The sequence below is a fragment of the Notamacropus eugenii genome, chromosome 4 (assembly GCF_028372415.1).
Source record: "Notamacropus eugenii isolate mMacEug1 chromosome 4, mMacEug1.pri_v2, whole genome shotgun sequence".
Classification (NCBI taxonomy): domain Eukaryota; kingdom Metazoa; phylum Chordata; class Mammalia; order Diprotodontia; family Macropodidae; genus Notamacropus; species Notamacropus eugenii.
The window spans coordinates 347882163-347899278 of record NC_092875.1 but is presented as its reverse complement, the minus strand read 5'-3'; positions in this window follow the sequence as shown (position 1 = coordinate 347899278).

Here is a 17116-nt window from a genome sequence, read left to right as displayed (position 1 = left end):
AAATGATAATAAAATATTGTCCTCTTATTTCTAAAAGAAATGAGACAAATGAGATTTGACCTGTTATTTTCTTATTATAGGGAACTCCCAGATGAGGAAATGCCCTTTCTGAAGCAGGTCAGCACATTTTCTGCAAATTAGAGTTTCTTAGAGCAGTGATATAAAAACTCAAATAGAAATTGGAGAGGGGGAAACCAAACAGTACATAAAGATCCCTGAGGACCACTCATTGGGTTAGAAAACCACATATTAACAACATCTATGTTCTATTGTACTTTTATTTATTTTATTAAATATTTCCCAATCATATTTTAATCTTATTCAAGAGTCCTGGAAGTATTGCTCATACCATATTTAACATCTCTTAGAGTACTGAGAAAAGAAATGACATTCCTAGGGTGACAAAGCCAGTATATCAGAAGTAAGTTGTCTTCCTGATTTCGAGGTCAGTTCTCTTCTACTATCATATACTGTCTCTTCTGTATCAATATATAATACTAATACTAACCCATAGAAATTGAACTTTTAAAATTTATGTAACTTTCCCAAAGAGTTCCTGTGAGATAGGAAGTCTTATTAACATGAAATAAATTGACAAACCATTTAATATGGCTATGAGCAATACCATTTCACAAAATTTTCATTCATTATAATCAAACATGAATATACTATATAAAAACAAAACAGTAACATGATTCAACCAACTGACAACATGAAAATAAGAAACTTAGAAATCATTGATGAGAGCACAAGAGCTCCATTTATATTAATACTTTCATTGGTAATATCGTTTCCGTAGAAGCACTGACCTTGCAGTAACACCTAATGTCCTGTACTTTCCTGGCCAGGATAATGATAATGATGGCAGGATACTGGAATATTTTGACTGCAGATATTAAGCAAGATAAGCAGAAAGTACAGGATAATGAAGGCAAAATGTTATGAAAGTTAAAAGAAGGGAGAAAACTCATTCATATTAGCAAATAAGCCGCCTGTATGACGTAAATATCAGACACAGAAACAATTCCAAGGCCTCCAAATAGTAATGAACACATACACGCACATCTGGGTTTGTATTTGTGTGTGTGTATAAATATAAATATATATTTAGAGAGAAAGATATGTTTTACCTTCATGAAAACAATTCAAGGAGACGTACCACTTTACTAATCCATAACCAAAAGGAAACATTGTTCCTGCTAAATCATCTTTTGTGACATACTATCACAGAGCCTCCGGAAGTAAGTTTTGTATTCATCTGAATATTATATCATCTCATTAACTGCTCAAGAACCCAAATACTATATCTTTTCAGTTTTCCTATTCCCACTTTACCCACCCACTTAATTTTCATAACATTCCTTTCATTCAATTTTTAACATTCTGTTTTTTAAATTTTTTAACTTCCAAATTCTCTTACTTCATTTCTTCCCTCCCTACTCATTGAAAATGCAAGTGATTTAATATAGGTTATACATGTCATGCAAAACATATTTATAAATTAGCCATGTTGTGAAGGAAGAAATAGGCCAAAAGAAGATAAAAAAATAATAAAGTGAACATGGTATGCTTCAATCTTCATTCACACTTCATCAGCTTTTCTTTGGATAGAAATAGCATTTTTTCTCATGAGTCCTTTGGAATTATCTTGGATCATTGTATTGCAGAGAAAGCTGAGTCACTCATAGTTAATCATCATACTAATGTTCTGGTTCATTTCACTTCACTTTGCATGAGTTCCTGTAGGTCTTTCCAGGTTTTTCTGAATCCACCTGTTCCTCATTTCTTATAGCACAATAGCATTCCATTACATTCATATGCCACTAAGGCTTTGTCCAGCCATTCCCCAGTTGATGGGCATCTCAATTTTCAATGCTTAGCCACCACAAAAAGAGCTGCTATAAATATTTTGTGCAGGCAAATCCTTTCCTATTTTATTTTAATCTCTTCGGAATAGAGACCTGGCAGTGGTATTGCTGGATCAAAGGATATGTAACAGTTTGATTCCCTTTGGATACAGTTCCAAATTGCATTCCAGAATACTTTTCCAGGTGACTACGAGAGCATACTTTTCATCAGTTCTTCGAGTACACTACTATTCCATCACAATAATATACCACAACTTGTTCAGCCATTTCACATTTTATGGACATCCCCTTAATTTCTAGTTCTTCGCCATTCCTAGAAAGGTTCCCATGAAAAATTTTTGATACATAAAGGTCGTTATCCTTTTTATTTTTCATCCCTTTGAGATAGAAACCTTGTAGTAGTATTGTTGGATCAAAGGATCTGCATGGTTTTATAGCCAATGGGGAATAGTTTCAAATTGTTCTCTGGAATAGTTGAATCAGTTCACAACTCCACCAACAGTACATTATTATCTCATTTTCCTCACATTCCTTTCCTGGCCTGTGCACTGGTCTGGGAACAACCAAAAACTTTTCTGCCCAGAATCTGCAAGTAGCATTCCTTCTCCACAACCTCCTCCAGCTCCACCACACCAGCACTCCTCCTCACGGCCATGCTGAAATTCAGGTCAGCTGCTCAATTCCCTCAGGGGCTTTAGGCAGAGGGTTCCAAAAATGGATGTTGCCACTCCAGTGGGTGCTGCGAGCTATCCAGATTGCATTCCCTTCTCCTGGGTAAAGGAGCTTTCTCACTGACTTTGAAGCTATCTATGGTATTTGTGGGTTGAGGAATCTGGGAACTGTTGCTGCCAGTGGCACCCTGAAGCATGTTCTGGGTCCTGTCCCTGCCCGCTGTGGGACTGGGCCGAGCTCTGCTCCGCTCCATGCTTGGTGCGATAGACCATTGCTGTCTGCCTTTCAGGCTGTTTTCAGCTGGAAACCTCTTTCGTTCTGTCTTTTTGTGGCTTCTGCTGCTCTAGAATTTGTTTAGAGTCATTGTCACAGGCATATTATGGGCTATGTGGGGATGCTTCTACAGGTCCGTCTTTCTACTCCGCTATCTTGGCTCTGCCCCCTTGGGAATCCTTCTTGAGCTCTTCCAAGATTGCTTTTTGGGCTTGAGACCAGTTCATACTCCCTTTTGGGGTTTCAGATGTGGGTATGTTGTCAGTGCTGTCCTCTTTTGAATTGATATTTTGATCTTCCCTGAACTTATAGTTAGATTCTCTGGTCTTTGCTTTTCTGATTTGTTTGTTGCTCATGGTGTTTGTTTTTTTCCTGGCTTTTAAAGTGAATCTCCACCTCTGGGGCACAGGGGGTTCTGTCCCACGTTTCTTGTGCTGATATTGAGGCCTGGTTACTGGCTTTATGTGTTGTGTCCTCTGGTTCTTTTAGCTAGAAGTTATATAATGCTGAAGTTTACCTGGTGCTGAGTTTGCTGGTGTGTGCCAAGGCTGAGGTCAGATGAAGTCTTCCTGAGTTTCCCTGGGATTACACTGAAGCTCATGGCATGAGATGTGAGGTAGGTGGTCTGGCTACAGGAGGTCTCCTTCCCTAGAGCTGAGCTGGAGCACAGAAAAGTTCAGTGGTTGGTGAATACCCTTTCTATGGACTTGTCTGCCCAATTACCCCAGCTGTATTAAGGCAAGCCTAGGATCCTGGTGTTAGTGCTTACCAACTCCACCCCTCTGGGGCTCAGGATCTCCTGCTGGTCCACTGAGGTGGGGCTTGCTGAGAAGCTTCCAGTCCTGCACTGTTCCCCTTCAGTCATAGCAAGAGGAACTCTTCTCAATCTCCCTAGCCTCCCAAGCTAAAAGGCTATTTACCCCTTCTGCTGGCTCCACTATTCCAGGATTTTTCCCTGGGGAAGTATTCTCTGAGTTTTTCAAGGTCAACAAAGGGAGGATGAGAGCACTTGCAGTTTACTCTGCCATCTTGACTCCCAGAAGTTCAAGTAGGTGACTTTCAAACATTTAGTCTGTTGGTTGATAGCATCATGAGTAGCTGCTGCTGCTACCAAGAGCACTGTACTTCTCTCTCACTCCATGCCACTGGACTCCCATCCTGTGCCGAAAGGTTTGAGAATCTGCACTGTGACTTTTGATTCAGTTTGTCTGGGCAGTTCCTGTTTTCTTATGGCTAAGTCTGCACTGGTGCAGCCTGTGTGCTTTGTATTCCTTCATCCCCATGTAACTGATCCTTTGCATGTACATCCCAAAATGTCTAGGGCTGGAAATCTGTCCCACACTGTTGCCTAGTGGATTCTGCCACTCTAAAATTTATTCAGATTTAGAGGTATCCGAAGGAATTTGAGGAAGAGCTCAGGTGAGTCCCCACTTTCATTCCTCCATCTTGGCTCCTACATATCCCTTCTAAATGTCATGATAAAGATACAGCTCTCAAGAGTTACAAATATCATATTCCCATGTAGGGAGATAAACTGTTTGCCCTTATTGGATAACATTTTTTTCTTTCCTGTTTGCCTTCTCTCTTGAGAAACTCTCGAGTATTTTTCTTAAAGATAAAATTTTCCATTGAGCCCTGGTCTTTTCATCCCCTGTTTCACTGAATGTCCATTTCCTTGCCTAAAAGATTATGTTCAATTTTTCTGGGTAGTAGATCCTTGGTTGTAGTCCAAGCTCCTTTGTCTTAAAAAATAGCATATTCCAAGCCCTCTGATCTTTTAATGTAGAAGCTGCAAAGTCCTGTACAATCCTGACTGTGGTTCCACAGTATCTGAATCGTTTCTTTCTGGCTGCTTGAGGTATTTTTTCCTTCATGTAATAATGCTGTAATTTGACTATAATATTCCTTGATATTTTCAATTTGGGATCTCTTTTAGGAAGTGATTGATGGATTCTTTTGATGACTATTTTATTTTCTGGTTTTAGGAACTCAGAACAGTTTTCCTTGATCAATTCTTGGAAGATGCTGTCCACGCTCTTTTTTGTTCTTACTTTCAGGTAGACCAATAATTCTTAAATTATCTCCCCTGCATCTGTTTTCTAGGTAAGTTATTTTTCCAAAAAGTTATTTTATGTTTTCTTCTATTTTTTAATTATTTTGATTTTATCTGATGCTTGATGTTTCATAGAGTCATTGCCTTCTACTTTCCCAATTCTAATTTAAAACGAATTTTTTTCTTCGGCTAACTTTTGTATGTCTTTTTCCATTTGGCCAATTTTACTTTTTGAGGAGTTTTCTTCGGTGCAATTTTTTCCCATTTTGTCAACTGTATTTTAAAGGGATTGTTCAATTTTTCTTCTATCTCTCTAATTTAACTTTTTAAATCCTTTGTGAGCTCTTTCAAGAATGGTTCTTGGTAGTTCATAGTGGTAGTAGGTATAGTGATAATGCTGTCCTCTTCTGAATTTGTGTTTTGGTCTTCTTTATTTCTGTAGTTAAGAATCTATGGTCTTTGTTTTTCTACGTTGCTTTTTGCTCATGGTGTTTGCTTTTTTCCTGGCTTCTAAAGTTCAGGAGTCACTTCCCCATGCTTCTTGTGCTGGGAGTAGAGGTCTGGTTAGTGGTTTTGTGTGTTGGGGCCTCAGGATCTGGTAGCTGGAAGCTGAAGAGGCTGTAGCTTCCCTAGGGCTGAGCTGGAGATCGTGTTGATGGCTGTGTATGCCAAGGTCAGGTGGAATTTTCTGTGTTTCCCTGGTGTTACATTGAAGCTCAAGGGGTGAGGTGTGGTTGTAGGTGAGTTCTGGTGAGGAAATTGCCTCCTCACAGAAGAATGCATTAGAGGATGGGTAGGCTCTGTCACTGGTGAAGACTTGTCTGTTGTACAAGTAGTGGTTCTCTCTGCTAGTCTACTGGTTCCTCAGGCTGTGCAAAGACACATTGGGTAGGGGGTAGGGGTGTCCTAGTATTGGCACTTGACCATCTCACAACACTGGAGTTATGTATCCCCAACTGGTTTACTGAGTTGGGGCTTGCCAGGACACCCCCTGTATTGTATTTGTCCCCTCCTGCCACAGCAAGAGGGACCTTTCCCATTAATCCCTCAGACCCATGAGCTAAAGAGAAAAATAACAGCTACACCCCATATTTCTGCTGGTTCCACTGTTCCATGATTTTTTCCTGGTATTTTCTGGGTTTTTCAAGGTCAGTAAGGGAGAGTCAGAACAACTTAATGCTTACTCTGCCACCTTGAATCCTGGAAGTCTCCTCTAATTCTAAGTTTTAAAGAATTATTTTCTTCAGTAAATTCTTGTACTTTTCTTCCAATTTGGCCAATTCAGTTTTTTGAGTAGTTATTCTCTTCAATGGAGCTTATGCCCCTCCCTCTTTTTTTTCTTTTTTTACTATTTGACCTATCCTGTTTTTTAAGGTGTGATTTTCTTCAATATTTTTCTGCCACCTTGACCAATATAATGACTTTTTTTATGTTTTTTGCATCATTATAATAACTTTTCCCATTTTTTTCTCTGTCTTTTTTGATTTTTAAAATTCTTTGTGACCTTTTTAGGAATTCTTTTGTTGGATCTAAGACTGGTTCACAGTTTTCTTTAAGGATGTGCATGTAGCTGTTTTGATTTTTTTGTCTTCTTTTAACATTGTGCTTTGATCTTTCTTGGAAACATAATAATTTTCAGTGGTCAGGTGCCTGGGGCGACTCCCGGGCCTTCGCCTTCTACTTACCTATCCCCGGTCTTCGGACATCTCCGGTCCCTCTCCCGGTTGGGGGAGGGCAATAAACAGGCAGAGCACCTGAAAGGAGTTGCAGTCAGCAAGCTTTATTGCGTTTCCTCTCTTTTTTCCAGCTCTCTTGGTCATCCCCTTTTATTATCCCCTGTCTCCTCCCCCGTACCTCCCATGGGTGGGCGAGCTCCTCCCAAGTGCCTCCCCGTGGGTGGAGCCAGCCTGTTACCAGGGCCATCCCAGTACCCCACAAGGGGGCAGGTTCGGACCCTCAGGCGTCTCACGGTCCTCACGGGGGACCCTGGTCCAGAGCTGTCCCCCAACAGTCAGGTTATTTGTTTGTTTGTTTATTCATTTTCCAAGTCTATTTCTTGACTTTTAACTTTATGTGAAAGTTGGGCTCTGCTCTCAGGTGGAGGTGGCATTGTCCCAAGCTTTATGTTCTTCATACTTCTATTTTCAGAGGTAGTTCTTGGGGGTCTATAAGTTTTCAGTTTTTCCAAAGTTGGTTGTTGTCTTTCATTCTTGAAGAGGACAAAATGACATCACCATGATGAAGTGAAATTTCAGTGTGTCCAACTGTGGCTGATTAGACCAATAAAAGCTCAAAATGCTCTACCAGAGATTGGATACATATAGTCCATGTGAATATTTGAGGTAGTTACCCCAAATTTGTGCATCCTATGTTTACTTAGTGCTGTCTTAATTCTGCTTTCCTCATAGAGCACAGCACCTTTCTGATGTGTGCACATCATGCTAAACCAGTGCCCCGCATGTTACACAGTAAAATCTAAAGTTCTTGAGAGAGACCTTGAGAGTAGACTTGTATCACTTCTTCTGACCACCATGTGATCACCTGCTCCATGTGAGTTCTCCATAAAGTAGTCTTTTTGGCAAGCATATATTTTGTATTTGAACAACATGGCCAATCCATTGGAGTTGTGCTCTCTAAAGCATCATTTGAATGCTTGGCAGTTCAGTTTGAGCAAGGACTTAAGTGTCTGATACCTTATTCTCAGAATCTTCCTAAGACAGTTCAAATGAAAGTCATTCCATTTCCTGGCATAGCACTGGTAGACTGTCCATGTTTCACAGGTATACAACAAAGAGGTCAATACAATGGCTCTGTAGACCTTCAGTTTGGTAGTCAGTCTAATACCTCTTCTCTCCCAAACTTTTCTTCAGAGCCTCTTCAAACACTGAGCTAGTTCTGGCAATGTGTGCATCAACCTCGTTGTCACTGTGTACATCCCTGGAAAGTACACTACCGAGGTAAGTGAACTTATCTACAGCTTTCAAAACTTCTCCATTTGTTGTAACTGATGGTTCCAAGTATGTATGGTGTGTTGGTGGCTGATGGAACACCTGTGTTTTCTTGGTGTTAATTATTAGGCCAAAATTAGCACAGGCAGCAGAGAGTTGTTCCCTACTTTGTTGCATCTCAGCTTCAGAGGCTGCATTGAGTGTGCAATCGTCTGTAAACAGAAAATCATGCACCAACACTCCCTCCACTTTGGTCTTGGCTTGTAGCCTTTTCAGATTGAAGAACTTACCATCAGTACGGTAGTTGACCTTGATGCTGTGTTCATCCTCATTGAAAGCATTTAACAGCATAGTTGAAAACATCATGCTAAAAAGCATGGGAGCAACCACACAGCCCTGTTTCACTCCATTGGTGACTGAGAAGTCACAAGAGCATTGTCCACTATCTAGAACCAGGCAAACATGCCAACATGAAATTGAAATACAATATTGATGAGCTTCTCTGAGCAACCAAATTTTGACATAATTTTCCATAAGCCCTCATGACTTAACTAACTTAGTCCAAAGTTACAAATTTTAAGGAGAGGTGTGGTTACTGATCTCACAGCCTGTGCTCTGGTTTGTGAAAAACCACAAGCATTCTTTTCTGTTTAGAAGCTGGGACCAGAGCCCCAGCTCCCCTAAGGTCACTTGCTCTAGTATATGAGTGCTTCTCCTCACCCTAGGACTTTGAACCAGAACCAAGTATGGCCAAAAGATAATGCATCCTCTGTAATCTTCTTGTGATCAGTTATCCTATCCTCCTGCCATCTGTTGGCCAAGAGCTTTGGATGCCATCCCCAAAGACCTGCTGATGGCTTACCAGGCTGACTTTCTCTGGATAGTGCTCCACTCTCACCCCAGAGAAACAGACTGTCCCTGTTGACCTTCTAGGTTGTCTTGGGCTGATAAATTGTTTTGCCCTATCCTTTTATGGTTGTGTTGCTTCAGAGTTTGATTTGAGGAGTTATTTTAAAGCTGTTTAGTGTGCAGTTGCTTAGAGACCATGTGAGTCCCTGCCTTTACTCTGTCATGTTGACTTTGCCTCATGCACTTTAAGAAGTCCTTTTCCAAATGTGAAGTTTTCAGCAGGAAAATGTTTTTATGTAGTCATTTGATAAATGCCAGTTTAGCAACTAGTTGGAACAATGGATAGTGATGGACTTGGAGTTAAAAAGACCTAAGTTCAAATCTTGCCACAGACTCTCACTAACTATTTGACTTTGAGCAAACCACTGGATCTCTCTCAGTCTCATTTTCATCTGCAAAATTAGAATAATATAAGATTTTCCTCACAGGGTTTTTGTAAGGATCAGGTGAGGTAACATGGAAAGTGCTTTCAAACCTTGAAGTACTATTTAAATATTTACTATTTCTATCTCCTTTGCTGTCATAATTTGTTTACTTACTGCTACATGAGAGCAACAATAGCTATTTTTGTGCATGAGAGTAGAGAATTTTATGCTTCAAAAGTAATTCTGCACCTTCCATGTGTCACTGCCTAAAATGATTATCCCATTCTATGAAGCTCCATTGAAAGAAGATCTGGAGCAGCCTTGTGTCTTGTAAGTACTTTTTACAGGACCCTAGTGCTGCAGCTTGATTTCTCTGGGAAGTTGACATGTACATGTGTTTGTTCATGTGTTTGTTTTCATTCCTTCTCCCATCCCAGAAACTTTAAATTCAAATCTTTTGCTCTTTTTTTACCTTTGAATCACTCATTTTGACATGTGAGTGTACATATATATGTGTGTGTGTGTGTGTGCATATAAATACACACATATATGTATGTATATGTAGGGAGGTATACATATGTTTATGGGCGTGTATATGTATGTATATATATGTATGTATTTGTCCTAAATCTAAAGGTAGGTAGAAAAGCTTATTTTTTTGTTTGAACTCTGACGTTCCTGGGATTCTGAGTGATCTTGAAGAATTCAGCCTTTAAGTTCATGTTTACCTTTTCTTTCTCATTTGGTCGCCTTTCCAAAGGATAGTATTCAAAATAAATAACCCCGCCATGGATCTGACCATTTTTCTTGTAGCACAATGAATTGTTCTCATCTTAACTTTTCTTTCAATGGAAGTAAATTGCACCTTGTTCACAGCAAGCCAAACTACATTCATTTTATTTGAGTTCACTCCTCCTTCCTGTTTGTAAAACACATTTGCAGATCAAGTCCTGCCTGAAAGGATCAATACTGAAAACACTCCATGAGGGCTTCTTCATTTGTCTTCCTGAAATCTAATTTATTTCGTTATTGAAATGTTCCATTACCAATCTGTGTTTCAAAGCATGGTCAAAGCAATGTAGATTATAGAATGGCTATGATTAAGATTGTACTAGGTGCAAGAGCTTTGCTGATTTATAGAGAAAAGCCTTTCTTACAACACAATAAAATTATTAGTTATTTTCAAACTTTATCAATAAAACCTTGGTGGAAAGCCCAATCTCCTTAAGCAATTTCATCTCCACTTAATATCTTATTTCTTAATAATAATATTAACAAAAATAACAGTAGCTGACATTTATATAGCAGTTACTATATGGAGGCACTATGCTAAATGCTTTACAGTTATTATCTTATTTGATCCTCACAACAACACTGAGAGGTGGATTCTATTATTACCTCCATTTTGCAAATGAAGAAACTGAGGCAAGCAAAGGTTAAGTGACTTGTGCAGGATCATATTAAATGGCTGAGGTCAGATTGGAACTCACATCTTCCTGACAGGCTTAATTCTATGTTCATTGCAGAGATTTTCCTGGGTCTATGCAAAGAGCTAAAATGCACCAGCACTCACATTATCTATCTCTATATTTATTTTAACCCTATAGGAATTTTTTCTCTCATCTTTCCTATTTTTCAGGTTAAAATAGCCAGATGTTCTACTCTCTACTTTTTAGATTCTAAGAATTAGGTTAGCCAAAATAAATTTTAAAAATTAAGAAAGAAAAGAAGGAAAAGGAAAAAAAGACAAAGTCATCATTTAATATGTGAATAAAGAAAAGCTATTAATGATGATGAAGCAGACATCATCTTATACCTAGCTGTTACTATGGGCCCAGGCCTAAGTCATTATATAAGAATACTCATCTTATTAAAAAGGTTGAGAACATCCTTTTCTTCCCATACATCACTCCCTTGTTTATAGAAAGGAAAAGAGGCAGAATTGAGAAAGATAAGTAGTACAGAACTATGAACTGGAATTATTTACTCTCAATGAATTAGGTGTTAATATTCCTATGCTAATGCATTGGGTAAAACATAGAAGAAAATTAAAAGTCGTTGCACTGTATGGTGTCATATATGAGAAAGCAAAGTATTCATCCCGGAGCAGTATCAAAGTTGGTGGGAGAGTTAGTTTTTCTAAATCAAGTCAACAACCAATATTTGAATGCCTACTTTTTGCCAGATACTCTGCTAGGTATCAACTCTGACATTCTATTATATAATATCTTGCCATTTAGTTAGGGGTAACTAATAAAAAAAATAATAAAAAAAAATCTTGGGCATTACTTACCCTCTTGCCGTACAAAACGTTGTTGTTTGTCCTTCATTTCAAAGAGGTCCAATGACATGATCTGTGCAAGAACTGGATTTAAGAGATATAGAGTTGCACAAAGTAATCAGCTTCACTCTTTCTTCCAGAGTCTTGCAGCAAGACAAAAGTCAAGACAACTAGCGATGGATGCAGTAGATGACCTTAGTGTCTTTGACATCTGAAGAAGTTCTAAGTGCTCCACTTTGCTTGCTTCAGCTACCTTCATTGCCATTGGAACCAAGTGTTTTCATCTTACCGTTCTACTGGGAGAAGTCTTCACATGTTTGAATGTAGACAATCCCCTCAATTCACATCCCCCTAAACTCAGGTTTAAAACCTGTTTTTTACTCTCATCCTGGTTTAGCTCATCTGCTTTGACAGTTTTACCAGGGTGTGACTGCTCATGCTACAGCTTCTTGGAGATACAAGTGAGAGTTGGGTGCCAGGTAATCACAACAGGTAAGTGAGCAGCCCTAAACTGGGCTCAGTAAGCCTTCATCCCAGAAGAGATGATCTTCCCTGAACACCCCATATTCTGACAGATTGTTCCATGACTCAACATTCTTACTCATAGGCATAGATATACACCTTATAACTTTCTGGAACAGAGTCTATCTTGTGCTTACATTTTCTATCTAGTTAGTGTAGTAATACTCCCATTCCAAGGCAGATTAATTTATTTTGTAATGATTCCTCTAAGTCACATGTGCTTTTTAGGTCTTTGTAACAAGACAGCATGAACATACTTTCACTTGAGAAACCCCGCTAGAGAGTTCTGTAATACTTACCTAGGAACTTAGGACTGGATTATCTTGTAACATTAACTCAAGATTTATTGGTTCAGGACTGTGATTTTTTCTGATTTATGCTACTAAAACCTATAACAGGGGATGCCATTCAGCCACACCCCACATGTCCCTACCTTGGACAGCAGGAGCAGGGAAAAGGAAAAATAAAAATACCCAGAAGAAATAGACTCCAGTCTGTGTTGTGACACTGGTTAATCCCATAATATAGTGTCTGCCATCCATCCATCCGAGTGCTCTATTATTTCATGGAAGACTACCTCCCAAAGTATATGCCATAAAGGATGCCATTTGCCCAGAGAAGAATAGTTTTTAATTTCTGAATTTGTCTTAATGATAATTTCATTCTTCAAAAAAGTAGAGGAAGCAATGAGTGCAACTTATATTTGATTCTTGTTGACAGGGACAAATTGATTCCTGCTTTGGAAATCACAAGAACTTGTAGAGAGTGTGACCAATCTCTCTTATAATTTAAAAGAAGGGAGGAAGGAGTGGGGAATGGGTATAGCCTGAGATAGATACTAAATTTTAGAAGACTGATTTTGGAGCATATAGAAAATCCCATGGCCTAAAATTCTTCAAAGGAAATCAGCAGAAGAGAAATTGAAATATTGAGAATGCAAAAACAAGTGTTTCCCATAAAGAGAGGAGAAAAAGTGAGTTTTCTTTAAAAAAAAAAAAGATTTATATGAATACACAGAGAACTCATTAACCAACTTAATTTTAAAAACATATAAACAAGGAAATAAGGACAGGTAAAATGATGAATATAAAAACATGGTGTGCACCTACAAGAGTGGTTCTTAACTTTTTTGGATCATGCCCCTCCAAAGACTACTAAACAATGTGGTAAAGCCACAACAATGTTTTAAAAAGCAAACAGTAAAATCAATCACCCAAGCATATATGTGTGTACACATATGAACATACAAACACATACACATACAAACATATACACATACACGCAAACCAGTGTTTTAAACACACATGACATGTATATTCCATGTGTAAAACACACAGAAACATAAGTATATGTGTATACATACACATACACATTCACATATACGTATATGTATGTCTGTGGGGGGTGTTTATATGGAAGGTGGTTTAACAAGGAAATAGTGTTCTACTTACTAATAGTGCCTACTAATTTAATATCAGTAGGGCTGAGCTCACTCAGAATATAGAGAATTAAGACTCAGTGTTATCTGTTCTGAGCAGGGCCACCAATTAAGGAAAAGTAATAACAGACTATGGAATTGCTGATTTCCACTTGATCCTGTATATCCCTCAAGAAATATCTCTAGCCTTGCAGATATCTCATATAGGTCACTCTCAGCACATGATAATTTAAACCAATGACTGATGCATACACTTCGAGTACACAGATAATGCAGATGTGCTGTCAGTCATCTCTTAAAAGCCCATAGTAATATGAGAAGTGCTCCAGCATGGAGCAGTGTAAATATCCTGACATTTTTCAAAAAAGAAAAGAGAAAGAAATATGCAAACTATAGGACAGTGAACTTGACTTTGATTCCATTGTAAAACAATTCCTTGGTAAAAGAACATATTATTAAAGGGGTGGTTGTGGAATATTTAGAAAAAGGAAGTGAAGATATTAAAAATATAACATAACTTCATTAAGAACAGGTCATACCTGACTAACTTCATTTCCTTTTTGGATAGGGCTATTGGATTGGGAGCATCAGGGAAATGTTATACTCATTATTTTCCTAGATTTCAGCAAAACATTTGACTAAGTAACTCCTGCTATATTGTAGAAAATATGGAGATACGTGGATTATAGTGTTGTACAGTTAAGTAAATTTGGAATTGGTCAAATGGGTAGAACCAAAGAATAGTCATTAATTGTTACATTTAAGCTTAAAAGGAACACTGTAGGAGAGTATCCCAGGGAGCTGATCTTGCCTTGTGGTATACAGTACAAATGACTTGGACAAAGTCTTGGATATGATTTACCAAATGTGTAAGTGACACAAAGTTGGGAGGGAGAGTTCACATAAAGGATGACTGAACGAGGATTACAAAAGATCTTGATAGGTTAGAATGTTGGGCAGAATCTAACAAGATGAAATTTAGTAGGTATAAAGGTTAAGCACTACACTGAGTTAAGTATAATCAACTTCACAAGCCCAAGATGGAGATGGTAAGGCAACGCAGAAGTTTGAGAAAGATCTGTATATTTAGTAAATTGAAAGATCAATGTGCAACAACAGTGTGTGTGGATGTGGATGTGGGTGTGGGTGTGTCTATGTGTATGTGCTACTATGATAGTCAGCGGCATTAAGAAAGGCATGATACCAAGAATTAACAGGATGATAGTTCCACCAAGATGAAAGATGGTCAGGGCTTATAAAGAAAATTAAGGTCAATTCTGGGGACCACATTTTAGGAATGACCTTGGAGAGGTGGAGAGTATATGGAGGAAGGCAACCAGAATGGTAAAGAGCTTAGACCTCATGCTACAAGAGAATCTATTAAAATATCTGTTATGTTTAACCAAAGTAGAAGAGAGTTAGAAGAGAACACGGGGACTGTTTTCAAGTCTTTCCAAATGAAAGAAGGTTAGTCTTGTTTTACTTGGTTTCGGAAAGCAAAGACAGTTGCCCTGGGGAGAAGACACCAACAGGCAGATATACACTTAATGTAAACAGTGACACAAACAAAAACCTTTTAAACATCAGAGGCATCCAAAAGTAGGATACCCTGTCTCAGGAGGTAGTAGTTTCCCTCTCACTGGAAGTCTTCAAGCAAAAGCTGGAAGATTATTCTAAGTATGTTGTAGAGTGGATACTTGTTCAAGTATGGACTAAATTAGATGGCCTTTGATATCACTCTTGAGTGTGAATCTTTGAGAAGAGGATAGGAATTAAGAGAGGGATGGAACTTTAGAAAGGGAGGAGCAGGGTATTGCAATGGCCCGGGATGAGGTAATTAGCTTTGTAGTGGTGGTGATAGTAGTATGAATGAAAAGTATGTGACAGTTTTAGGAAGAATTGATAACTACCTGAGCACTTATTGAACAGAATAAGCAAGATACGAGAAGAAGTAGTTTTCCAGCCTGGTGGTTTAGGAAAAAAAAAATGATGGCAACATTAACAGAAGAGAGAGGTAAGGATGGGAAATCCAGTTTGGATAGAAGGATAAGGAATTCCATTATAGCAATACTAATTTGATGAGTACGGTGTGACATCTGATTTTGAATGTCCAGTAGGTACTTGTATCAGGAGGGAAGATAGAAATAGGAAGACGCCAGCATAAAGATGATAGCTGAAACTCTGAAAGAGAGTTAATCTGGTAAAAGAATGAACATAATGAAAGGGGAACACAGGGTAGCAGCATTCTGTGAGACTCAATCAGTACAGCTCTTGATGTGTCAGTGAATAAATTGATATAAAATAGGGGTAAATAAAAACCCTGCTACCTTCCCCATGAAACTGTTTTAAGGAAGAATTTGATAGTCCTATGAAGAACTGTAGAAATCATGGTTAAGATTACCACTAAAATTCTTATTAAAAAGAATTTAAAGAAAGGAGTAAGATTCACATGGGATGAGAAGTAGAGAGCATAAGAATTTCCTTTTGTACTGATTGTAGAAATCACAGCTCCACTAAGTGTTTAAGTATGGTAATTAAATCATGTATTTAAAAATACATGTGATTATTAAATTTGAGAATAAAATGGGAGGAACAGAAGCCTTAAAAGACATAATTCATATCCAAATAGATCTTTGTTAAGGTCAAAACAATGGCCCAGTTCTAGCTACGTGAAGCTGAAATGGGATAAGTCTGAAGTCCTGGAAGCAGATCAAAATAAAAACATGCATACATACAAAATGAGGAAGATGCAGCTCTCTAGAAGTTTCTGTGTAAAAGATGACCAGATTTTGGTGGAAAATCAGCTAGAGGATGATATAGCTGTCAAAAAGCCCAATACAATCTTAGATGACATTAGAGCATTATTATGATAGAGATGATAACTCTGTCGTGTTCTGCCTTGGTCAGACTAGATCTGAGTATTGTGAGCAGTTCTGAGAGTCACTTATTAGAAAGGGCCCTGCCAAGCTGGAGACCTTCTGAAGGAACTGGAAGAAGGGTTTAGGAAATCATGCCATATGAAAATCACTTAAAGAAACTGGAAGAAAGAGCTCCTTATGATCGACATGACGATGAGAATGATAATGACGATAGTTAATATTTATACTGCTTACTATGTTCCAGGCACTGTGCTAAACACTTTACTATTATTGTCTCATTTGTGAATTGAATGGCTATTGACTAACGACAGGACATCTGCACTCAGATACTCAGTTAGTTCTTTATGGCTTGCTCTCTCTTTATTATGACAATTTTTCAAGTATTTAGGGATAGTTGTATTTATTTGTCTTACGTCTTCTTTCCCAGAAAAAAAATCTTCCTTTTAGCCACTCATCTTTTTAAAAACTGATTAATTAATTAAATTATTTTTAGTTTTCAACATTCACTTTTATAAGAATTTGAGTTCTAAATTTTCCCCCTCCCTCCTTCCTTCCCAAGATGACATACGATCTGATTTAGGCTATACATGTACAATCATATTAAAAATATTTCCATGTTAGTCATGTTGAACCACTCCTCTTTTGATGTGGTTTCCAGATTTCCTCATTACTCTGTCCTTTCTCTAGATTTACTTCGATCTCTCATCATTTCCTTAAATATACGTACCTAGAATTGAGCACAGTTCCCTAGAAGCAATCTGAACAGCAAAAAATGCATTTGTCCCTTCTAAATCTATTTTTGTGTTTTTTCCCATTAATCCAAGTATCTAAATACTAATTTTGAATCTTAATTTTGTCATCTATCATAGTAGCTGTTTCTCCCAAAACCTTATAACATCTGCAAATTT